We start from the raw sequence: 25,438 nt of genomic DNA on the forward strand, positions 1-25,438 counted from the left end.
GATTAATGGAAACGGTAGTATTAATGTAACACACCTTGAAGCAAAACGTGATTTAACAAGTAGTGTAGTTATATATAAGAATCTTAGTAAATAAATGCACAGGATGTAAAGTTAAGTGAAAGAACAGCTGTGGGCCAGCTCCATCTCTTACAGCTAGAAATATGGTGACTCAATGGAACTGTAGCATCCCACAGAAACACCATCTCTTTTCATTGTCCCAAGTTTCCAACCATTTTCAAATGCTGTCTGAAATAGGTGAACTTCACAAATTTTGCTGAAAACCAAAAAAAATTACCCCATTTGAACCAAATACCTAAAAGTCGTTTGTCTTCCAAAAGGAGGGATGCTGCTGTTAATGAACCTCTGCAGTGCAGAGGCAAACAGAATTACATCACTTAAAGCAAACAGTTATTTGCAAATACCAGGATATTAGTCATATAGCAAGATACCAGAGTGAGAGCAGAATGCAGTTTTCACTACCTTCAGCTTCTGAATGATATTTATTTCCTGAATTACATTAAGCAAATATTTAAATACATTATAGGTCATACAGTCATGAATGTTTAGGCAGATGAATTTTATTCTTGTAAATATATTTGAGAATGTATTTGATATAGAATTCTTTCAGTCATAATTGTAAGTTGTAATGCCATCATGGTGTTGAGATGTTTTCTTGACATAGCTGCTCAATGATTTTTAAGGCTGTTTTCTATGCTGACAGATTTGCAAAATTACATTTTAAAATATGTTGCACTTCTTATCCCTGCCTTACAACTGAAATGCTTTTAAAAAGTATTACAGAGTATTTGTATGTTCTGTGTGTAAATGGAGATTTGCATACACAAGTTGTGAATACAGCTCAACTTTGATACTCACAGGTAACAAGATCCAGAATTTGTGTTTCCTATTGCACCTTTACTGCCTGTTTGAGAGAGAGAGTACCTCACAGCTCAGGTCGTTTTAACTAGAGGATGGCATGTTTTCCATAGAACACTTACATACTGTATTAAGGGATAGTGCTGTTTGCTTAATAAACAGTTATTCGTTATTACGTCTTATACAAATTAATTTATCACCCATCAACCTAATGGCAGTCTCTTTTCTTTCCAGCTCATTTGCCTGACATTGCTAGTTGACTTCTTGTAGTCTTCTGGATTACCAATTCCAGTGACTTTTCATTCAGTTGTTCTATCCCAAACTTTTTTTACTCACCCTTTTCCTAGCTGATGTATTCTCCATAGGGCTTTGCCAGGTTGCCTCTCCCTCTTGTCTGATTTCATCCCATTCTTGCTGGCTTAGTTCCAGTCCAGTCCTTTGGCCTGGATGATTTCTTTCATCAGACTTCCTGCTTTGCTTTGCTTTCCTTTACCTCCCCCTCTGGAGTCCCCAGTCTGTTTGAATGTGAATGCTGGGTAACAGCAGGTGTTAGGGACATGTCTCTTAAGCATGGGGAAGATGTGTCCCTGCTCTCAGCTCCAGTGTGTAACCTCACCCCAGACACACAAACACCTTCCAGGAAAAGTCTAGCTTCATTCCAGTGCTCTGCCTACATGCAGGTGCTGTGGATTATAGAAGGAGATTAAATCACTGAGACTCTTCAGTGTTAAATTTGAGCAGTTTTTCTACAGAGGACATGAATTTCTGATTTAGACGTACTTTTGTACAAGTGCGATGGGTTTATCTCTGATACCGAGTTTGCTCTGTGCCAAACGTAAACTCTTGGCTCCTAAGCATTAGGACAGTAAAACTTCAAATAAAATGTTTCTGGGATGATTTAAAAATGAGCAGTTGTCCTGGTCTCGGCTGGGATAGAGTTAATTTTCTTCTTAGTAGCTGGTGCAGTGCTGTGTTTTGGATTTAGCATGAGAATAATGTTGGTAACACACTGATGTTTTCAGTTGTTGCTAAATAGTGTTTATACCAAATCAAGCACCTTTCAGTTTGTCAGGCCCTGCCAGCAAGAGGGCTGGAGGGGCACAAGAAATTGGGAGGGGACACAACCAGGACAGGTGACCTGAACTGGCCAAAGTGATATTCCATACCATGGAATGAGATGCTGAGGATAGAAACAGGGGTGGGGGGTTCAGCCAGGGCCGGCTGATCCCTGCTCAGGGACTGGCTGGGCATCGGTCAGCAGGTGGTGAACAATTGTATTGTGCATCACTTGGTGTTTTTTCTTTTTTCCTTTAGATTTTATTCCTCTCTCTCTTCTTCTCATTACAATTGTTGTTGTTATTACTGTTATCATACAAGATTATATTTTATTTTAATTATTAAGTTCTTATCTCAACCCATGAGTTTTACCTTTTTCCTGAATCTCTTCCCTATCCCTTGGGGGGAGCCTGGGGGAGTAAGTGATCGGCTGCTGGTAGTTTTTTGAATCAATTCTTCTTTAGAATGCTTCCCTGTTATTTATTGTAGGTTAGAGCATAGCTTTTGAGAATGTGTAAAATACTAGTTTTACTGGCAGCTAAATGAGTTTGGGAATTTTCAGTAGCTTGATATCTTTTTTTGATACTCTAAAGAGAGATTTTTAGCTTCAGAGTGTCTCATCTGGCTTTTTGTGGCTAATGTTTTTAGATTCAGTCTAGCTTTTATTTAGGAGAACAGACATCTGTCTTCCATAGTACTCCAAGCCAGTGGAATCTTAAAACACTGAAATGGAAAAAGCGAAGGAGAAACAGTATTTTTCTCACTTGCCTTTGTACCAGAATGGAAGAAAGGGGAAGGGTAAGCAGCCTAAGAACCCAGCTTTTATATTGAGGACCAGATTCTGTAATTTACAGTGTCTTCCCGGCCAGGGTTGTTAGTCTGAGCATCCTCAATGCAACCCATCAACAGGTCTTCAAGGATTTTTGAGGCGACCAGGGTACTAACCACTCTGTCAGTGCTGTCATCTCTCAATAATATCGTTACGTCATATGCAGTCCGACTTCCAATGGTAAATAGTTCGGTAGTGACTTCACTCTTACTAATTTTAGAGTAAAGCAGTTTGGCTGTGCATATATGCCTGTAGATGTTTGTGTCAAAATCCCTTTCACATTTCATGTTCCTGGTGAGAAACATCATTACTGAGGTAGAAGTAAAACATTTCTTGTTTCCATATTCTTTTGTGTCATGCATATTACAAGCACAGCCACCTTTGCTGCAGTGATTTTTGCGTGTAGCAATATTGATGAGAGAAGGAGAAGGAAGGTAAAACAGTCTACTCGAATTTCTCAGGGGTAAAGATTATTCTTTGATTGAAAGTGAGTGTCCAAACCTACTTGGAGAAGATGAGCTTGGTTCTGCTGCATTTTTCTGTTTATTGTTGACTTATAAAAATATTTTATGTCTCCTTTGTGATGCAAGTTACAAAAGCCCAGTTACACTTCTTTTGTTGCAGTTAAAATGCTATCTGCTAATATGCTGTAGCTGAATCAAGTTAACTTTTTCTACTTATTTGAACTTCACAAGAATTTTGACAGGGAAAGACAGGTAGAGAGTGCTCTACATATGCCATGGTTTAGTTAATGAGCTCAAAGAATAACTTGAACATTTCCCATTAACAAGCAGGTTTTATCCTAGAAAGCAGGATTTATATTTTTTTAAATAAAGAAGGGTTTTGCCCTTAGTTGCTTTAAAATCAGCTAATAGAGAATTATGCAAGAGATTATTATTCTTGATTCTTGTTGTTTAGTCTTAATTATTGTATATTAAGTTAGTAGTTATTAATTATTATTACTAATGTGTTGAGCCCTGTGACTTTCAGAATGAATGAGCATTGTTAGCCTATCTTTGTCAACTAGACAACACAGAAACAGAAGTAGTGCATAGTTCATAAAGCAAATAAATTACTCTTTCAAAACAAGGGGAAAATAGATGCTATGGGTAGAGTCCCCGGCTTTTAGTGTGTGTTGGGTCATTATTATTGTATCTGACATGGTGTTTAAAAATCAGCAGCTGTTACTATGTGGGTCCTATTGAGAATCTGGAAGATGGAGAGGAAGGCTGTTGAATGGCAGTAGAGAGATGGGTGGCTGTGATCTCACTTAGTGTGATGGGAGCTGCAGGTAGCTCCTTCTCTGTGTTAGGATCTAATACCTCCTTGCTGCATGTAACCTGTGGTTTTTGAGAGGAAAAACAGGTTTTTGTTCTCATGGTAGACACATCAACAGTTGTAATAACTGGCAGGTGAGCTTTCATTTTAGAATTTTTTTTAAGCCAAAAACCTTCTAAAAATCTGTCTTCATTTTCTGAAAATACAAGAGAATTACTTGTGTTACTTTTTGAAAAACATCTGTATGGGGAAATTTTGATTGAGCATTGAAATCAGTATCACTATAATACTATCTCTTAAACAATGTCCAAATTAATAAGTAACTTACACTAATACTGACTGACAGATTATGAAAGGAATCTGATTCACAAAAAAGTACATGTACTTACCTCTAAAGTTCTACTTACTGAGTTTCTCTGTCCGGACCATGTCTTGAATCATTTCTTGCTATCACACGCTACAGAGTTCTGTTAATCTAAGTTCTCATAGTTGAAGTTAATTTTATTTCACCTACTATTCTTTATTTCACTGCAGTTGATATTTGGGATATTTATGGAGTCTGGGAACTTCATCTTGAAATTGTTCTTCATGAATAGTCCTGCAGCATGTGTTCTCTGAGGGAATATTGTATGGACTGTTCAGTTTTCTACAAATAGGGGCTAAATGGGAATATCAGCCAATGAAAAATAATTTATTATAAATAGGAATATGATGTTTAAGAATTAAGATTCCTTTATACAATTGGAAATATAGGCAGCTGTGGCTTTGGCAGCCATTTTTCAAGTTTACTTTTGCTTTGAGGTAAATTTGTTGTTTCACAATTTACAGACAAATTTTTCATTGATAATTATATTGAAAATCTGATGCATTTTTTTTTAATGTTATGGTTATTTACAGCTCAATTTTAAGTATTGAGTATATGGAAATCTATTTTCATTTAACTGCTTGTTTTTCCCAAGAAAGATTACTCACCTTCTCAAGCTTTGGCAGAGTGTTTTATTTTTCAACTTGAGTTTCTTCTAATGACTAATATTAATGCCAGATGTTCAAATGCTGATAGTCAGTAGTTTTATGATTAATAGAACTATGTATCTTTGTTTTGAAAGAAGGAATAGATGCTTCTTCATGTTTAAATTGCAGAGTAAAGTTCATAGGTTATGTATGTTTATGGAAGAACTGTCAAACGAGACATTTGGTATGGGTATCTTATTATCCTTTATTACAATGTTTGACTTTAATTATTGTTAATTTGGGGAGAAGTTAAGTAAAATAATGTTTTGGATTTCCGGTGCTCTGGCAATAGTTTCTAAAGCCTGAAGAGATGTTTAGAAGATAAATATTTGAAAGTGAGTAACTACATGTGCTAGTTTTGTACTTCATGGAATTGAACAATGAAAATGTGTTTATCAGTTTCACTCTTTTTCTCATGCACTGGCACAGTATTACACTTCTGAAGTGAAAATATATTTAAATCTAAACAAATGGTTTTTATTTTAAAAAAAAAATCTTACACCTAATACATCGAGAACCTGCACAATGTGGTCTATCTAAAACATGTGATGGTTCTTCCAGCTTGTTTTATTTCAGAGGCTCATTAAATCCATACCTATTTTTATTTAATAAAATCTTTATGTCCCAGGATACTCAAATTAATGAAGTGTGCGTATGTGTGCATGCATGTTCAGTTTCCCATAGGATTTAAAAAAAATATTATTTAAAAATAACTTTATGGAGGCTAAATGTTTGTCTTTGGCTCCCTCTATCTGCCTGTCTCTACTTGTCTTTATGAATTAATGCTTTTTTATAACTTGGTCCATCAGATAGGTTGGAATCAGCAGATAAGATGTCTGCAAGTAAATAAATAAATAAAAATGTGGTGAAGAGACATGGAGAACTAGTAAGGAATTCAGTTATTCAAGCTTAAAAGACAAGGTTAATGACTTTGTGCTTAGACAGTATATTTTTCCATTCTGGTCAAAGCCTGTTTTCTGTATGAGGTTTTCCATAAAGGTACAGCAGTGTGCTTGAAGTATATTAAACAGAAACATGGTTTTAGTTGCCTGTCTTGCAGTATTGTGTGGTTGTGTGATAGCCTTTTGTTTCTGATTTCTAGTTATATTAGTACCGTATTGACATAGAATGTAACTAGATTGTTCTATTAGTGATTTCTGACAAACAGATACGCTAAAGCTGTTTCTGACAGAAGACACAAAGTTTTGACAAACATGCATGGCACAGCAAGTGTCCAATTCTAAAGAGCAAAATAAATGCAAACCACCATTACGGGGAACACAAACAGCCTGAAAGCAAGTGATCAGTAAGCAAATAATTGTTGAACTGTTATGAATGGAATAGGATGTTGAAATAGGGCATGATTGGCTGATGTTACATATGTCCTTGATTACCTTCCTTGTGCTTTTATCCTAATAAGTGACATTCTTTGTATTCCCTTGGATGGCTAGACAGTCTGACACTGAAGAAGAATAAATATTGCATGTGGTACACATTAAGCTGTCATCTAGGACAGCATTTATAAAAAGTAACTAGAAAAATTCATAAGAAATTCTGCAGTGCTACAGTTTCCTGGCTCCAGTCATAATTGTCAAAGTTCTTGACACATTCAGGTCTTCTGAAATGATTTAGGTTTACAGTTACTTGGTGTATGAATAATTATTAAGGATTCATTTTCTCTGATGATGCAGACTGTTAATGTTAGTTCTCAAAATGTTGCATTTTCATTAAAGGCTATGTAGTAATAATATATATATATATATATATACAAGTGTGGTGTATATAGCTAGTCCTCTTGCAGAGGTCAGAACCAGGAGATGGGTATGTATAAAATAAAAGTAACTGACAAAATGAAAAAGCTCTTTTTCAAATGCTGTCTTTAAATCTTGGTGGAAAAGCCATAATGAGCACGCATTGTAACTATTTTTCTACTTTGGAAATAGACCTAATTTTTGTGTAAAATACCAGTCTTCTGTTTTTCTTCACTGACTTGAAATTAAGACTCAAAAGCAACATAGCAGGATATCATCATCTCTGCAAGGGCAATGGAGAAAAAACATTTTCAACTATCTTAAGTTGATGAGTTAGTGTTTGAATGTAATTATTCTAATCTTTAATTTTGAGAAGAGGGAAGTGTAGTAGTTACATTCCTTGTACTCTTTAAGTCTCTAAATTTCTTGTGACAATTTGTATGTTGACCAAGAAATATTCAGTGGCTCCTTTGTCTTTCCATGTATTTGTCCATTGCCTAACATAATACCATGGTACTCTCTGGAGTTTGATACAAAATTTCACTATAAATATTTTAAAGGATTTTTACAGCTCTATCACTGACCTTGCCAGTGGAACATTCTTGGTTTGTACTGTATTCATGATATAATCTGGTTTTGCTACATATGAAAATGCAGCCTTCTTCCAATTGTGGGTACATGTCTCTCCATTTGTGTCAGTATTGTCTAATTCACGTGATTTTTTTTTTATTATTTTACTGGATTAAGAATACCCTGTAAGGAAAAATAGCCTGTTACCACCTCATCAAGTTACTTAAGGACTAACACGATTTTATAGGTGACATTGTGCTTATTCTCATCCTTCTTCCAAGTAGGCTATAACTTACGAGACCTCATTGTGAATGGCTTGGAATGGGAAAATTGAGCCATTGGCTCTTTCATAAATTTGCATTTAATGTTAATTGGAAAGCCCTAAAATAGTTCTTCAAACAGGGTTGGAAAAAATGTGTATTCATGGGAATACATAAAGCTGAAACACCTGTTTAGGTTGAAGAAAGTTTTCTCCCAAGTGTAACACTGCTCAAATGTTACAGGTAACTGTTAACTCTGTAGACCACTGCAGAGCACAAAATATTTGCCCAACTGGTAAATTGAACTGTAAGTCCCACTGTGGGAAATTGCTTTGCTGTGCTCCAGACAGCAGTTATCTTAGTAATTGTAGCTGAATTCTTTTGTAGCTAATAGACAGTTGATGTCCTTCTTACCATGACAGAATTATTTTATTGCAATATTATTAATTGTAAAAATTTCAGGTAAGATGTGTTCATGTAGTTTAAGATGGGCTGAGTATGGTTTTTAATTGGTGCTCTGAGAGCACTGGTTTTTTGGTTGAGAATGTGCATAACCTCACATTTCACATTCTAAACCAGCGCTCACAACAAGGAGCTTATCAGAGCAAATTGTCTAGTCCATCCCCTTCCTCACTCAAAACCTAATGACCCTTTATCATCATGGTTTAGATTGCTGGACACAGATGTGAGAAAATACAAGTAATCTACAGGTAACTACAGTAGCTGCACTGATGTTCTCAGAGAACTGACTGCTGGGAAGATAAAAAGCTTCCCACAGAGCCTGTGACTTTCCAGCAGCAAAGCACATCATGAGCTCATACATGAAGTTTTATTTGCTGAAGATTCACAATAAGATGCATTAGGACATTCAGCAGGGTCCCTTCTTAGATGAGCACAAGAATTCAGTGAGGTTGTTAGTTGATGCACTAGTGCATGGCTTCACACTAAAACTAGGAAGTCCAACAATACCAATAATGTTTCTTTTTGAGAACATCACAAACTGCAGCTGCAATATGATATTGATGTTAACGTACTTTGTTCCTTGATAGTAAATGATGTAATATCATTGAACTTTTTTTTTCTTGTTAAGGAAAGTATTCAGGCGGGAAGTAAATGTTCTTTAGGAAAAAGGCTGCTGGCTGTAGAAGTACGGAGTTAGCAGTACATGCTAGATATGAAGGTCGAAGTTAAGTCTTATATGAAAAGACTTGTGTACGATTAATTACCATCTTTTTCTCAGCATTTTTTGTTGTAATCATGAAGTAGATATAAAAATCTCTGTGTATGTGGTTGGATACTTTGCCAAGAAATGGGAAGGAAGTAAAATATTTTTTGGATAAATTTCGTGTACCGTAAGGTTAAGAAGTTCATGATCTTGTTTACTATTTTTTTAAATGTTTTTTGTAATTCAAGAGGCTGCTATAATACAGTTTTTATTTTTAGTGATTCAGTAAGGTTGAAATGTATCTGTTAAACCAGATGGGAATGATCAATGTGAATCAGTCTGTCTGCACTTTCATTCTCTTCTAAAGTAACTTAAGTATAAACACAGTTACTTGCATAGAAAAATGAATTTGGATGCTGAAATACTTCCCCTCCCCCCTTCTTGTTTTTAATCATCTATAAGATTTGGGTTTGTGAGGAGGGGGAGGTAACATTGTGTGAGAGGTACAGCTCCTCCAAAAATTAGGATCCACAGAGAGTGTTATTAATTATTAAGCAGGCAATAAGCATTACAGTGGTGGTCTTTACAGAAAATGCTAATCCTGCAAAAAGCCTAAAATTGAAGCCAAATAAAAACTGAGCAGTCTCCTCCCACCCAGAAAGAAACAAAAAAATAAATCCCAGAAACAACATCTTCCTTCCTCTGGTAGGGCAAATGAGACAAACTTAGGTCTATTTTTTAAATTTCAGTGCTTCCACCCTCTTCGATCATCAAGGCTTCTGTGTTCTGTTACTGATCTTGGGGAGTTGCTCCATTGGGTTTCGGTGCTGCTGGTGGTGGCAAACCTTTTGAGCAAGAGCGGGCAGAGCTGGCTGTAAGGCTGTGCTCTCAAGCTGGGCCAGTGACCATAGCAGCAGTCTCCGTAATTTTCTGTTTTATCATTGATCTTCCATGAGAGGAAACCACAAGGCACTGAAGATGATGTACTGTTTGCTCTTCATCATTGCTACTTGCCTCTGTTTCACTTTTTTGTGCCTGTTTTCCAGCTTATGCCAACCTAAATGGTAACAAGCAGAACTCCATATTGCAGAGCCCAACGTGTCCTTCCTAAGAAATTATTTTCAGTGATTACACATACCTTTTGGTTCATGGTACAGACATGCAGAAATATTTTCTCTTTTTCTCTAGCAAAGAGGAGCTACAAAGAAAGAGATATATGTCCTCTTGTTCTATTTTGTCTTTTGATTGAGGAAGACAAAAGAAGTAAAGGGGTATGTATTTAAGATTGATTTCCCCCACTTTTTTTAATCTTGAGATTAATTATAGTTAAATCCATGTACAAATTGCTGAAAACACTTGAGATACCCTTTTTATGATATATACTGTGCTTCCTAGTCTGTAGTGGCTTTAATTCTCAACTACAGTAGATGTATGGAAAAACAGAAAAAACGCTGGCTGTTACAAAGTTTTGTTTGAGCTTTTTAAACTGAGTGATTAGCAGAAATAATGACCCTGTCAGCCTTAATCACATTAAAATGTGGTTAACATCATTTAATTTTTTCCACTTAATATGCGAAAATTTCCAGTAGATTTGCAGTGAAGGCCATTGAAATTCCATTAGAACAAGAATAAAAATTTCAGGCATCATTTATTCAGAGAGGGAATAAAGGTCTCAACTGAAAACTGCTGAATCTTTCTATTAGGGAAACTATGAATCATTGCATTGAGCAGTACCTTCAGCTTCTATAGTACTGAGTCTGGGTTGCTTCTGAATGAATGGAATGTGTTTGTAGTGTGGTGCTTTTCTGAAAATTGCAGCATATAAGTTGTGCAGAAATTCAGTAAATGCTTTCTCTGTAAAGGACTATTACATAGTATTTTATAACTGCTGCAGAGCTGGAGAAATACTTCTGTTTTAGGCATCTCATCACTGTCAAGTTCCATACTTTGGATTATTTTCATTAAAACATTAAAAAAAGGTATCCTTTTTCTGATTGATATGTGATGTATAGTTGTGGTTTGTTTGTGGTAAATAGCAAAATTGAGGACATGTGCAGCTACGACTAGAATATTAAGTAATATTAAGCCCCCTGCGCTCTTGGCATTTCTTGCCACGTGCTCCACAGATAAGTACCAAAAGTACAGCATGCACACAGTAACTTTTTCTAAGAGAAAGTTCTCTTTCTAGGAAAGCCGCAATGTTTGTTAGCTTTGCCATGTTTCAGTCTGCTCTGTTTAAGTTCCCATTTTTTGTCCTTTGGCTGGGTAAAGAGATTTCATCTGATAAGCGGAGGCACTAGAAGTACAACTGTATGTTCTGTGCTTTTCTAGACTCTACCGAAGAACTTTTATTGAATATTTCTTTTAAAAAAATATTACTGTATGTATCTGGTAAGGTACGATACCTTTATTGAATTGGTTTTGCGTATCTGGCACTCAAGTAACTATAAAGTGGATTAGGGTTGGTTTGTTTCTTTCTTTTTTGAATTAGTATTTTGTTCCTGAGTCTAGTTTATTTCAGCCTATTACGTCATTACTTTGTCCTCTAGTGAGAAAAATCATTAAAAAGGCATTGGATTTATGCAGAACAAATTTTAAAATTTCAGTATTTGTATGATTTATTTTTTAAACAGAATGTAAGAAATTACAGTGGTAAATACTTAATGCTAAATACTGAGAGATACACAGCGGCTAAGGATCTTTCTTTGAAATAGCTGTTTTACTAAACTGAAGAATTGAGCAGACCTAACAGGAGTTTGGAAGTGCCTCTGGTCCAAATGTACCTCTGTATGTTGAAAAACAAAGACTAAGTAGGAGGTGGGTCCCTGGCCAGGACCAGAACTGTTAAACCCACAAATAAGACAAAAGGAAGTAGGAGTGTGGGAGTGACCAAAAGCCAGGGTGAGAGGGTGGTGCAGATTGAATGAAGAGGTGATAAATTCTCTTAAGGTAAGAGGGAGTCGCATTTGGAAGCTTCTTACTGAAGAGCTGTTGGACCAGGATGGAAAGCTTTGAAGTGAGAATGACACTGGGAAAAGAAACCAGACTGAGCAACAGCATGCAAAGAACTGTCCGATGGGATGGGGAAAGTGGCCATATTTTAGGAGGAAGGATCAGTAGAGACTGCACTCGCTAGATTTTTCTCCTTACAAAGCACAGCATGAAATTCAGAGGTACTGTGTGGTTTTGTTTCTCTGCTCTTGGCAAGTGTCTGTGAGCTCTCACAGCAGAACGCCTTACTGCTTCCCAGCTTCTAGTCTGTTGAGGGGCAAATACTCACTGTAGTTCCATTAGCTCGAAGACTGGTTTGTGTAATGGGTTTGTAACAGGTACATTCAGTTTAGAATTTAAAATGTTTATTGGTTGCCTTTTTAGAAATTGAAATCATGTACAGCTATGTTAAGTGTCTTAATGTTGTAATGGGAAACACTTTGAAGTCATAAAATGTTGGAATGAAGCTTGCCAATGCATTTCAGAATCCGTGTCCTGCCCCGAAAGGTGGTCTGCTCATGGCTGTACCAAACGGCTCCCTTTCCTTTACAGTCAGGCTTGTCTTGCTCCATGCAAAGGACAAGCTTGCTCTTGAGGATGCGGTTGGGTTGGGTAGGACAGGAGACTTCTGATGATGGGATTCCCATCCTCTGAAGCAAAACTTGATACTGATATCAGACTGGAGGATGTCAAGGGATGGCTTTATCTTAAAGGCATTTTACATGCCTGGAGATTTGGTGATGGAGGACTGGATCTTACTTCTCTCTTGATTTCTGTTTGTGTTGCCAAGTAAGAAAATCCTATTAAAATCTTCACATGTTTTTGAATAACCATGTTCTTGATTTTCTTCATTTGACATCTTCATTAGGATAATGAAGCCCAGGGTTCTTATTAGTGCTATTTTAAAAATGTGTACCTTTCCCAAATTTTGAAATTACTTACTGCCAAGCTGTGATGCAAGTACTGCAGCCACCTCTTCTGCCTTGCCTGTGCTGTCTTCATGAACGGTGCTGTTAACCATGTGTGGCATTTATGGGCTACTTTTGACTTTATTACGTTTCATTTTGGAAGAACAGAACTCATGAAGTCAGTTTTCCAAGAGTTTGATTCTTGTTTCCTTTCAACAGCAATTCCTAATTTATGCTCATTCTTTAAAAAGCAGTGACATGGTACACTGAACAGCAGGCAGCATCATATTATGTGGCACAAGAGGAATTTTTGCATGGTGATCAGCCTGCCAGCCTACCGCTGCTGGTCAGCTGGCTAGCTCCAGCCAAATCGAATATGTGGTGGTTGAGTACTTTGTGCCTTTTCCCCGGTGGAGGCATGGTTTTTTACAAAATGTGTGGGGACTTGATTTGTATGAGACTGAGACCTCTTTGCCCTGCTTTTGCATTTCTGCATAGCCTTTATGTACTTTTGAATTCACAAAATGTAGTGCTTCCTTGTTAACTATATGGTAATCCCTAAATTACTCTAATCCCTCCTCTGCGTTCAGTACAGAACCAGTTATTGGTAGCTACATAGTATAATGACTCTCATAAACTAATTTTGTTGTGGTTTTTTTTTAACATAGCTGATTGTTTTGTGCTTGGTATTGGGAGCCTGTTCACAGAACCTCACTGCTGCCTTGGATTGAAAATGTTCTGCTACTTCCCAGCCTACATTTTTCCATGGCTGATTTATTTCACAGGTGCTTCTTGCAGCTTTGTCCTGTAGATTATATAGTATCTTATCTAATTGGTGTTTACCTCTAGTACTTATTTAAAGCAGACATTATCAATTTTCTCTCTGTCTCGGTCATTTACATGAGGCTCCCATTCCTCTGGTAATCTTAGACCTGTTCTGAATTTAGCTGACCGGAGCTGCACATAGTACTGCACATGCTTTCATGAACACCACATATGCAGACGTAGTGCATCCTGTTAAAACAAGCAAAGCGTTTCCAGTAGCATCTGTGGGCTACATTTGCCTTTTTCCTGTTGCATTTTCTTGGTGGCTTAGGGTTGCTTTCAAGAAGACTAATCGTCATCCCCCCTTCTGTGTCATATCCAATTGATGATGATGATGACTTTCCTTGAGGAAAACATCTCCTGCTCTTGTATGGAATGTAAACTTTATGTTCAACCAATGTTTATGTCAAGGTAATTAATGTATTTAAACAAGATCAGTCCTAAGTTTGATTCTTATGAAAATTGATTAACAATATCCTTAAAAATCAATTTATTCTCATGTTAACAGATCTAGTGCATTACTTAGTACATGGTCTGTATGAATCCACTTCCCCCTTTTCTCCAGCTGAACAAGCAGTCTTAAACACGGCACGCTATCAAACACTTTATAGAGGTATTTCTCCTGCATAGAAAATCCTATGTCATATCAATGAAAGAATAAATTTATCAGGGCATGCTTTATTGTTTTCCTTTAAACAAAATTGTTTGTGTTTATCAAGGTTATTTTCTTTGATCATTTCTTCTTTGACGGTGTCATTGTTCAACCTAACTTAAGTCTAAAGTAGCATTGTAAGTGTTGATTAAGAGACTTTTCGGTGTAATCATGGATAGAATGTCATGTCCCAGAATAACATGATTTTTTTCGTATTTTTCCTTTGGTTAGGCCTGCTTTTAACCATATATTACTTACTAGAGCTCTTGCCTGTTGAGCCAGCCTTTTCCAAACTTAAATTCTATGGCATGTCTAAAACAGATGAAGAATCCCTTTGAGCATTAAAATAGGAATGGTGCTTTTAATTTGTTACTGAAATGTCTCTTCCAACTCATGTGCTAAAGGAGCGTGATTGCGTTAAGCAAATAAACAGTGTTTCTAACGATGAGAAAGCATCTGGGTGCAAGTTGAGTAATTCACAACTTCACTATGGCTTTGGGTATATGTATTATTTTAGTCTTCGTTTGCTTGATTGGGTGAAGTGTGTTCAACTGTGGTTTGGATGGTGCAGATGAATATAGAGAAAGTAGAAATAATTTTATAGAGGCCGTTAGAGGTCTAGTTTTGTTTTTTTTTTTGTACTTGGGAGCTGATTAATGTTTCAAATTAATTTTTAATGACAATGCATGTTTCTGACATAGGCTTTTCCTTTTTCAGCGTAACTGTAGATCAGACCACATTCCTTACAATATATCCTGTGCATATTTGAACTACTTCAAAAAAGTGAAATGATGTGATGTTTAGCTACAGAGAAATGTCAAAAACAATGCATTTATATGATATGAAAGATTTGCAAGCGCAAGCTAGCAATTGATAGTAATATTATAATTAGCTCTTTATACAGCCTGTTTTTTATTCATGAACATTTTCATTTATGTTGACAACTATCAGGTATGCCACCACACATGGAGCCTCTTCTTTACTCAGAAGAGGCTGAACAAGAATTAGTATATTTTGGGGCTTATGTTCCGACTTTATTGAAAAATGGTTTCTGGGCCAAGTCATAGAAATTACAGTAGCTTGCATTTCAGGTTTGGCTTTTTTATCCTATTGCTGTTAGTGCTAGTGTTTGTAAGGGTAAAATGCAGCACAGAGCACTGTAACTTCAAGGTGGAACTTCTTTTCAGTCAAATAATTTTTTGTTGTTAAAATTGCTGGGTGCATCGAGTGCATCCTAATTCCATAATCCATAAGAAGATGAAGATAGGTAAACTAGTAGTTTTATAATAAATCAAATTTTAGTTTTGTGTTTGCAAATAAAAATGTTTTGTACACACCCACCCACAGAATGCGAGTATTTATTTCTGACAGAAATTTACTTCTGTCATTCCATTTTCAGCCATCAAAATCTTCATGTTTAACAGAACCTTCACAGTCCATCAGATAAATGGAGTGTAATTTCAGACACTGATCCAGATACTTATACCTGCTTCTGAAAAAAAAATATAAATCAAAGTTAGTGTTCCCCTAGGAGAAATATGCTTTAGTAGGTGATACAGATATTAATTTTTTTCATTTCACCATAGTTTAGACAGGTAAACAGACTGTCTGTAGAATTGAACGTTTTTGTGACAGCTTTTCAAATTAGTGAAGTGTGTTTCATACAAGGCATCTCTGCACACTGTGAAGATCTGTGACTCATTTAGTGCTTTACTTGGACATGAACACATTCATATGACAGTACAGTGTATGCTGTTGTATTTATTAGACACTATTTTGGGGAAATGTATCAGCAGGAGGTAAGACTGAGGCACACCACATAATTTTACGTAAGCATCTTAGGCACTTAAGGTCAGGGTTAGTTTCTAAAGCAGCCTATGGTACGGTGCTTTAAGAAAAAAGTGAGAACAGAAGCCCTAATTTAAGTGCTCTGAATTGCCTTCAGAAAAGCCTCTTCCTTTATTAGCTATATAGGGAGCAGAGTGAGATTAGGTATCTATATCAGGTATCTGAAATTAAGCCTTGCGTTCTTTGAGATGCTATAGTTTGAATATTAACCATTCAGCTAAATAACTCTTTCATTGTTACACTGAGAGCTTAGATGATGTTCTTTCTCTGGATGAACATCAAAGTTAATTTCTGATTTATTGAGTAGCATATTCCAGCCTAATAACAAGTTTGATCTTTTCTTCATCAACAGCCCTCCCCCCCACCAACATAGTGCAGTGTCACCAGCTTCTACGATTTTTATTACTAGTCTCATTAAAATTGTTTCTTAAAATGTCGCTTATAGTGTCATGTGATCACATAACACTTCGCACTTGTAATGGTCCAAGGGAGTGGGGAGAATAAACAGGGTTTATTATTTTAAATCTAGTGCCCTTGTGGTAATATTTGACTCTTGCAATTTTACTACTTAACGTAGTTTTTAACAACTGATGTAGGGAGGAAGAGAGCATTCATGTGAATTCTGTGGTCTAGAGAGGCTCTGCGATTAAGATCACACAGGCTAATTTTGGAGGAGCGAGGAAAGCATCTCCCTCTGTCATGTGTGAGTAGGAGAGGATATTTCATTAAGAGAACGGGGTGTGTGTGGAATATTCTGACCCAGTTTGTTTAGGTTTCATTCAGTAGTATGACATTAGCAAAAGCCTAAACTAACACATGTTGTAGTCTGCATTTCTGTTACTCATTGCAGGATTTTTAATTAGTACTAGTGGTGTATATTCCCTATTACTTTTTATAGTGTCTTATTTCAAGTGTTGTTAGGATGTGTTTTACTTCATTACACAGGAGTTTTATGTAGATCATATTTTGGGGGGGTAAGTATGACCTTGTGTTTGCTTGTGTGCACACAGTACATGGAAGAGTCAAAGAATAGAAATTTAAAATGGTTTTTGCCTGTCACACACTTCACGTAAAGTTTCTCTTGTTAAGGCATCACGTTTTTTTAATGACATATTCTGTTATGCATGGTTTATACTTTTTTATGGGATTACATATGTGAGACTTTGCTAAATAGTGTTAATATGAATTGTCCTACTTTTTTTTGGTACAGAACCCTTAGAGAAGTTTTCAATGTGGCATAAGAAGCCCTGTCAAGAGACAAAAGTCAAAACTATCATGCCGTAATGTAAACCTGACTATGGCATAGGAATTCTTTCCACTGATCTGTAGTAGTCTCTCAGTCATCATCATTTTGTACCCAAGTCTTGTGACTGAGATTTGCTCCTTCTGCTATAATTTATGAGCCAGTATTTGCTAAATTATTTTGTTACAGTTTTCAAGATAACCTTTCAAAACTCCACATTTTATAAATGATAGCAGAAAGACCGAAAAAGATATAACTTTCCGAAGGCGTCTTTTCTGTCCAAAGTATATGTGCTGCCAGTGGAGCCTGTTACGCCTGTAACTGTGAAATGTAATGTCCATGATTTGTTGCAGTCTGCATTGTTATGCAGTTTCATCAGTATTTTGGTCTTGATCTCTGCTGACAGCAACAGCCATGTCTTTTTTGGTTTGTTTTTTTTGGGGGGTTGATTTTTTGGTTTTTTGTTAGTTAAGACAGAATTAATTTTTAGAATTGGCAGACCAAGGAGAACTAGAAACTGTAAGCCTTTCACATACCCGCAGGTGCTACAAGCAGCAGTGTAGTACCATTTTCATTATTGTTTTAAGTCATAATTGGTTTTGACCACTTTAATGGGGGGACCATGATTTGCTTAGAGATATTACTGAAGTCTTGAAAATTATATCAGAAATGAATGTTGTAGAAATCAATTCTTAAGATCTTTATTCTTCATGAATGATGCTTCTTAGAAATGTTTAAAATAGGGTTACCTTGACTGACCTTTTGTTGGATGGAATTTGCTGTACGAGGTACTGAAAAAGTCTTTTCTTACTAGGAGCTCTGTATATGTTAGCAGAAAATGTAATTCTGGATTATTTTACCTCTTTCTCTCTGTCTTTCTACCATCTTGATATTCTTTAATTCAAACTTGGTTGTAGGTCATCATCTTGATTTTTCTATTTGCATGCTTTATTTCTCCTAGTTATGGAAGTTTTGTCCATTAACTACTGACTGTCTGTACTTGATTTACAGGTAATATCATGTTATCCAGTAGTATTTCTTTCACAGTTCTGACATCTTGCAAACCCAAAACAGCTAAACAAGTTTCATTTCAGTTAAGACAAACCTTTATTTGAAATATGTTCAAAAAGTTGTCAGTAGTATAAAGTTGTAATTGAAGTGTTATGTCCTTACACATTTTTAACATATCATTAAACAACAAATATCTGCCGTTCGCTTTCTAGACCAGGTAAACTGAAAACTGTATACTACTACCATATTATGCTAGACAATTTGTTAACAGAATTATGTCTTGAGGGCATAATAAGTGCAGTCTTATGAATTTCCAGAATATTGCTTTGACTTTTCCCCTCCCGTCAACTAATATTGTTTTCTACCTTGAAGAATCTATTTTTAACTGATCTCATATGGGATAATCTTTACGCAGGAGTCATGCCATATACAAGTATTCTCCAATGATAAACGCCAAAATTCCTGATTGAACTTGGCTTCATGGCATTGCTGTTGTTTGGGTGGGAGGCTAACTTAAGGCGCTCCTGGCTTGACCAGTCTTAACTGTTCCTGCACCACCCTTCAGTTATAGTGGCACCAGCGGTTTTGAGGATACATAGAAAAGTGAATTGGTCCAGCTTAAAAGAAAAGGGGTGGGGAGGCAGGGTAAGAAAGAAATAAAATACTTCCTCCTTCTGAAAACTGCTTTCTTGCCAGGTTATTTTTGTTGGTGAACAGCTTGAGAATGCCTGCGGGGGGTGTGGGAAGGGTCCCTGCTCCATGTGCAGCTGGTAGCAGAAAAGCAAGCATAACATCTAGATGGAGGAGCGGGATGAGAAGCTCACGTCCAGATTATGAAAATGTTCCTTTAGAATATGGGAGGCAACTAAACTAAAATAGTAGGTGCAATGCTGGTCACCCCATCTAGTAAATGATTTTGCAGAATTATAGGGGATGTAAGATGATGGCTGTGGTAAAGATCAAGGCCCTGCAAAAATTTGTTTTGACACACATAAGGCAAAGAGCCTGGGATTACTTACGTTTCAAAGGACAATGTTGAGGAAAGTTATAAACTCATCTGTAATAAATGGCAAATGACAGTGTTGATCAGGAACGTCTATTATTCTTGATACAGTATCAGTTGAATTTAAAATGAAGTTAAAAATTGTGAAATCCAAATCTGGTAGAGTGAAATGCTTTATATACTTATTTTGTCATAAGATTCCTGAGATGTTGCAAACCCCTGAAAATACTGTGGTAAAAAATGTTAAGGACTATTGCACTGTGTGTTTCAAGGCTCAAGTCTATCTGTGTTGGGAGATGAGTGACATCTAACATGTGAGATAGGTTCTCCATGTTGGTCTCTTGTAAGATTTCATCTGGATGCAGTGACTAAATACTGGAGGGGATATGGACATTGGAAGGTTGTCGAGGAACTTATTCAGGATGCACAGGATAAATGGAGTTCTGAGTTCCTGAGGGACTGAGAGGAGGCTCCTGGCCAGGGAGCAGCCCAGCATGTGGAGGGAGTGTTTTTGTTCTGAAGTGTTACTAGAAAGTGCTTGCAGGTAGGGGATGGGAGAGGGCTTTTTGAAATCTAAGGATCGCTGTGTTATTCCTGGCCATCCAGGACCAGAGAATAAAGAAATAAATTCATAAATGTCACGGATAATTTAAAACTGGATTGACTAGGTCAGTAACAGGTAGTTCCAAACCTTCTGTAGATTTATTGACTTCATAAAATGCAAACTGTCATGGTGGGGAAGAAAGTACCTCTTTATTCTTTAATGTTTTCCTGTTTAGTCTTCCTTTCTCTTTATGTAGCGCAAGAAAGAGGTACCCTAAGAAAGGCAGGTAGCAGTAAGAGTTACAGCATGTTAATCTGTTACAGCAGAGTACCTGTGCTTTCTGCTTTCCATTCTTAACTTCTTCCATCGATGTGTTTTTTGATAGAAAATTATTATATACATTGGTTTCATCATTTTCACCATTCCATTCTTTGTCAATTGTATAAATTTGGAATGATAGCTTACTGAGGCTGTGAATGTTTCTTATTTATATAAGATTACATATACATATTCATCTATATATATGTGCCACACTGAGAACAGTGGTACCTGATCTTTGTGGAGTCTCTGCATGCTAACAGAACAGCAAGGAAGGAAGGACGTCACCTGTGAACTGTGTCACATAGTGCTGGTGCTTAGGTAAATTAGATTTTTCCTCTCCCATCCCATCAAATCAACTAAACCTAGTGGTACTCTTAGAATGTTTTGAAACCTGCCCCCCCCCCCCCCCCCCCCCAAAAAAAAAAAAAAAAAAAAAAAAAAAAAGGTTGTCTAACATCATAATTTTAGATAATTTGTGGATAACGGGTGATGCTTCAAAAGACAAAAGAAAGCCATAAAGAAGAAACAAAATTTTTAAGTCAATGAATTTTCCTTTAATTTCAAGAAAAATGTTGGAAAGATTCAATTGTTTTTAATCACCTAGAAGCAACCCAGTTGTCTTCATAAATATGTGTTAGCTATTTATTACTTGTCTAAGTTGTCAGATTAATATTTTTTTTTGTGATAAATGTAATGGTCTTGCATATAGTAGAAAAATATACTTTACTACATATTGGGACTTTTATTAAGCCTTTAAAGGTTTCAATGCCTTTCAACATTCTCATAAACGAGATAGGAAATATTAGCTAGATGGAAACTACTAGAAGTTGAGTGTGCAAGACTGGTTGGAAGATAATACACAGAGCATAGTTATCAGTGGTTCACTTTCTGATTGGAAGAATATCTCATTATGAGATCTGCAGAAGCGGCTGCTGGTTGAATACTGTTAAATATTTCCATTAATGAGCAGGATGATGAACATTTTTGTTAAATCTTCAGATGACCCCAAACTAGGAGTGACCAGGTATATAGAGAACAAAATTAGAATTTAGGAGCATCTCAATAAATAGAAGAAATCATTAAGAAAAAAAGAGCTAGGGTGCAACTTCTGAGAAGGATTTTATGCAGAAATAATCCACTATGCAAATATAGTATTAAGAATAGCTAGTCAAGCAGGATCATACAATAAGCTATAAACTGAGCATGAGATAATGTTGCAGTGCTGTCACAAAAAGCAAATGCTATACTGGGTTTTATAAATAGGAGAATCATCTGAAAAATATGTAAGTTAATCCTCTAGTTGCTTTTAATGCTTATAAGACATTATTATTGAAAGCTCCGTGGAGTGCATTAGGTACTGTGTGCTTCCAGGAACTTCTAGACCAGTTATAGTCCAGAAGAAGGTTCAAAGTTAGAAGTAATATGTGGCTTACAAGGAAAACTCAAAATAAAAAGACAGACCTCAGGTTTTAAGTGTGAACAAATAGGCAGTGTGTATTCCCAGTCTGTATAGGCTCAGTTAAACTAATGCATTTAAACTGAAATAAAAGTGGCTTAGGCTACACATACCAAAAACTTTTCAACAGTTGGGAACAAAGTTTGGTTTTAGGGAAGTTTTTAAAAATCCTGGGATTGCTCAAAACTGCCAACAGGAAAAGCCTGTTGGAAGTGCTAGATCTTCTTGTTCTCACTCTCACCTGTAGATATTTTTTTTCAGAATTTTGTATGTTTTGATCACTTAGCTTGATCATCTACATTTGTTACTTCTTGCGGTGCTGCCTGGTGTTTTCTTCTGCTTTGCCATCCTGTTCTGTTTCTGCTGATTTCTACTCGTATTTCAGGTGTAGAACAGAAAAACAATTGTTGCCTTTCCGTGAGTTAGACGGTTTGGGGTTTTTTTTGTATTGCTTGTACAAAAGCATACTTTCACTAATCACCTTTCCTTCTCAGGGGTCAGTTTTTCAGATCATCTTGCCTTGCAGTTGTTCACGGAGCCTAAGTTCTCTCTGCAGCTTCTCTCTTCCATCACTACTTGTGATTTCCATCTGAACTCTGTCTCTGTTCCCAGCTGGATCTGTTATGTAAAACACTGTCAAATATTGATTTGTAGTTAATGTACATTTTGCAGCTTTTGTACTTCTTTATTTGATTGTCTGCAGGCTTTGGTTTCTTCTGCCGCAGGAAACATCAGCATTTCAAAGTGAAGGCAGTACCTTCTGCACAACTCCCCTTTCTGGTGCGCTTTGCTTGTTGGCCTTCTCAGTGAGTGCCATCATTTTTAAACCTTTCTCCAAGATCTGTTCTGCATCCTGATTTAGTATCAGGAGTTGTCCTGATCTTTCTGCACTTGAAGTCATTGGCTTCTTTCATTTACTTTTTCCTTGCCAGGCTGATGCAGAGTTAAAGACTGTAATGCTCTTAAATGACACCTTTGTCAAATTTTGGAATCTGCTAATGGCAAGGAAACATCTTGGTTTTTTCGGAGTTAGTAGCAAATATGCTGACATGCTGTTGTTCTTCATTATCTCCTTATAAGCCAACAGTAAGTGTTAGATGGAAGTGAGCATCTTAATTCCTCTTGGCCGTTTTCCCTGGTCATATTTTTGAGTGCTGCCTTCACTTACAAATTGGTCAGATCTGGTTTTGTTCTTGTCTTGGGTTTGGGCTTGTGTCAGGTTTTTACATAGTTGTCTTTTTAATTGAGTTTCTGATTCAGTTTTTACTTAAGATTTTCTTTTTGCCATCACAGAATGAGTAGTTGTCTTCCTGTCCTTTGGGTCTACGTTTTTTGCCAGTAAGGATATTTTGTCCGTTTGTGGCGAATAGAATCAAATTTCGGCTCAGGAACCCTCTGTAGTTGCTGTTGGCACCCCCCCTCTCCACAGGGGGAAGAATCAAGCCACCTCAATAGGGAAAGGCTGTTGGATGTCCAGAAGTGCTCTGAGACATCCCTCGCTGTTATTACTGAGTAGTACTAAAATAAACCTTTCTTCTTTCTGCTTTACATTTTATAATCAGCTTTTAGTTTTAATTCTACTAATAACGGCATTTTTAGAAACCTGATTAGGAAGGAGGATATTTTGAATTGCTTTTAGTGTGTACACTGTTTTCACACAGTTTCCAGTTTACGTTGTCAAGAAGGATTTTCATCTTGAGCACTTTCTTGTTTCTTAAAGTAGTTTCAGCTGTTAATCAAGGTCATTGGTTCTTCCAGTTCTAATACTGGGGATTTTTTCACTTTTAATTTTGTTACATTTTAGTGTGTTGGGTTTTTTTAATTGAGATCATCTTAAGTATTAATAGTTGTTTCTCTCAGCCTAACACCCAATGCCCTTCATCATTCATCACCAAGTATAGTATGAAATAATGGAGACATACTCCAGGATTTGCTTATCTTAACAAAGGCCCAAATGAGTGTGCTAATGCTGTCCTTTTACAGACGTACAACATTTCCATGGAAAAATTATGTGCTCAAATCAACCAGACTTTGGTGTTAATTGTTACCATTTGTTAAGAGAATTTTGTTTCGTTTAGCACGCTTGGTTACCCCTAACAGGAAAGCAGACTTGCACTATTACTTTATTATTAGTCAAGCATTTTTCCTTTGGGGAAAATTCCATTTAGAAATATATCAGTATTTATGTTAGAGTATTTACTTTTTTTTGTTTGTTTTCCCTATTTTGATCAACATTAGGGGAATTCCTTGGTACTTTTTAGTAATTCCTGTGACATTGAAAGTCGCAAAAGTGAAAGACTCGGGCAGAGAACCCGACTGTCTGTACAGAGTGGGATGCAGTACCTTATTCTTTTAGTGAGGCTGTAGCAGGTCTGATGTCAGTCACTTCAGAGACCTTTAGACCTCAGTGCTCATTTATTGCTAAAATGTACCAGCTCTGCGCCTGCATTATGAAGATCATCTGTCAACACTTTGAGATATTCTCCTTTGTTATTAAGCTTGTGATGCTCTACACTGTCAGGTTTTTTGCCAATTATAGTTAAGGTACAATGGTGTATTCACTGGATCAAAGTCTCACACTGGCGGTAGAGGAATGATTTGTAAGTCTTTATTCATCTGAATTGTACAATAGAATACCTGAGGAATGCAAATAATCCCTCTAAGGACTCAATAGAAAAGCTGTTAAAATGACAGTCTAAGACTATTATTATTCTGAATTGGTGTTTTAGCCAAAGCAATTATTTCTTATCTTGTTGTTCCACAATAGTTCTTAGTTTATTAGTTATGATGACCATATTTACAAACAGAATTTTAATCCAGTTTTCGATGTTAGCTTGTTTCACTTTTTCAAGTTTGCATGCTTCATTCTGTCTTTCACTGGTACGTTATTTAATTAGTCTAGAGACCAGTGTTAGATACTTTCTTTAAAAAAATATAAAAAAGATGTATGCACAGATGTTGGGAGTACACTTACGAATAGCAATTCCATTTCTAGATATGTTTTCTGTAAAAGTTTGGCATTTATAATCTCTGAACTTCGATATCCAGTTTGTTAGCCAAAATAAATTAGTTAACTACAAATGTCAGTTTTAGAAGTGGTGTTAAATGTCACATGTCATATTCAGAAATGCACCTTAATTGTGATTTTCAGTTCAGATGTTTCTGAAGGCAATACTGTTTCAATATCAGTCCTGGATACCAGACTATTCTTTCATTGGATAACTGAAGGAAAAAAAGATCAGTATAATGAAGATTGAAAACCACTGATGGGGTATTTACATAAGTAAATGACAGAAGACCAGCCTTATATAACAAACGTGTGAAAACTGTTGAGTGAACTTTTATATTCTTTGTCCCATCTAAAACCCTACTCTGTGGGCCATGCACTTAATCTCATAATAGCTCTGATCCCCTGCTATTTTCTTTGACAAATGTGTGTTGATGAACTTGTGGTTCAGTTCATTTTTTTCTGAAGTGACATTTGCATTGATTATTTAAAGATTTGCAGGCCACAGTTTCAAAGCACTTTAGTATAATAGCAGTTAAAACCTTAGTCTAAATCTTGGAGATTAGCAGGACTAAGAAAAAGAACTCAGCAAGCATAATACCCTGTGCTGTATGGTGGGTGCTTCAGGTCTGAAACATTCAGCACCCAACGTACTGTATTTTGTACTTTGATTCTTAGTATACAGGAAGTATTCCCATGCCTCTTTTGTTTTCTTGCTGAGCGTACAGAGTTGTCGTTCTTACCATTCATACCTGTTCAGAAAGAGTGCCCTATAAATAATATTCAGCTCCTTACAAGTAATGTATGAACATCTCCCTTAAATTTAAAATAAA

The 25,438-nt window shown here is 36.4% G+C and overlaps 1 protein-coding gene across 3 annotated transcripts in view; it reads left to right on the forward strand.

The window, feature by feature from the left end:
• The window catches only part of OLA1 (Obg like ATPase 1), a 101,764-nt gene that overhangs the window by 67,812 nt on the left and 8,514 nt on the right, over nucleotides 1-25,438 (forward strand). The window lies entirely within an intron of this gene.

This window comes from Falco punctatus (assembly GCF_963210335.1).
Source record: "Falco punctatus genome assembly, chromosome: 8".
Lineage (NCBI taxonomy): Eukaryota > Metazoa > Chordata > Aves > Falconiformes > Falconidae > Falco > Falco punctatus.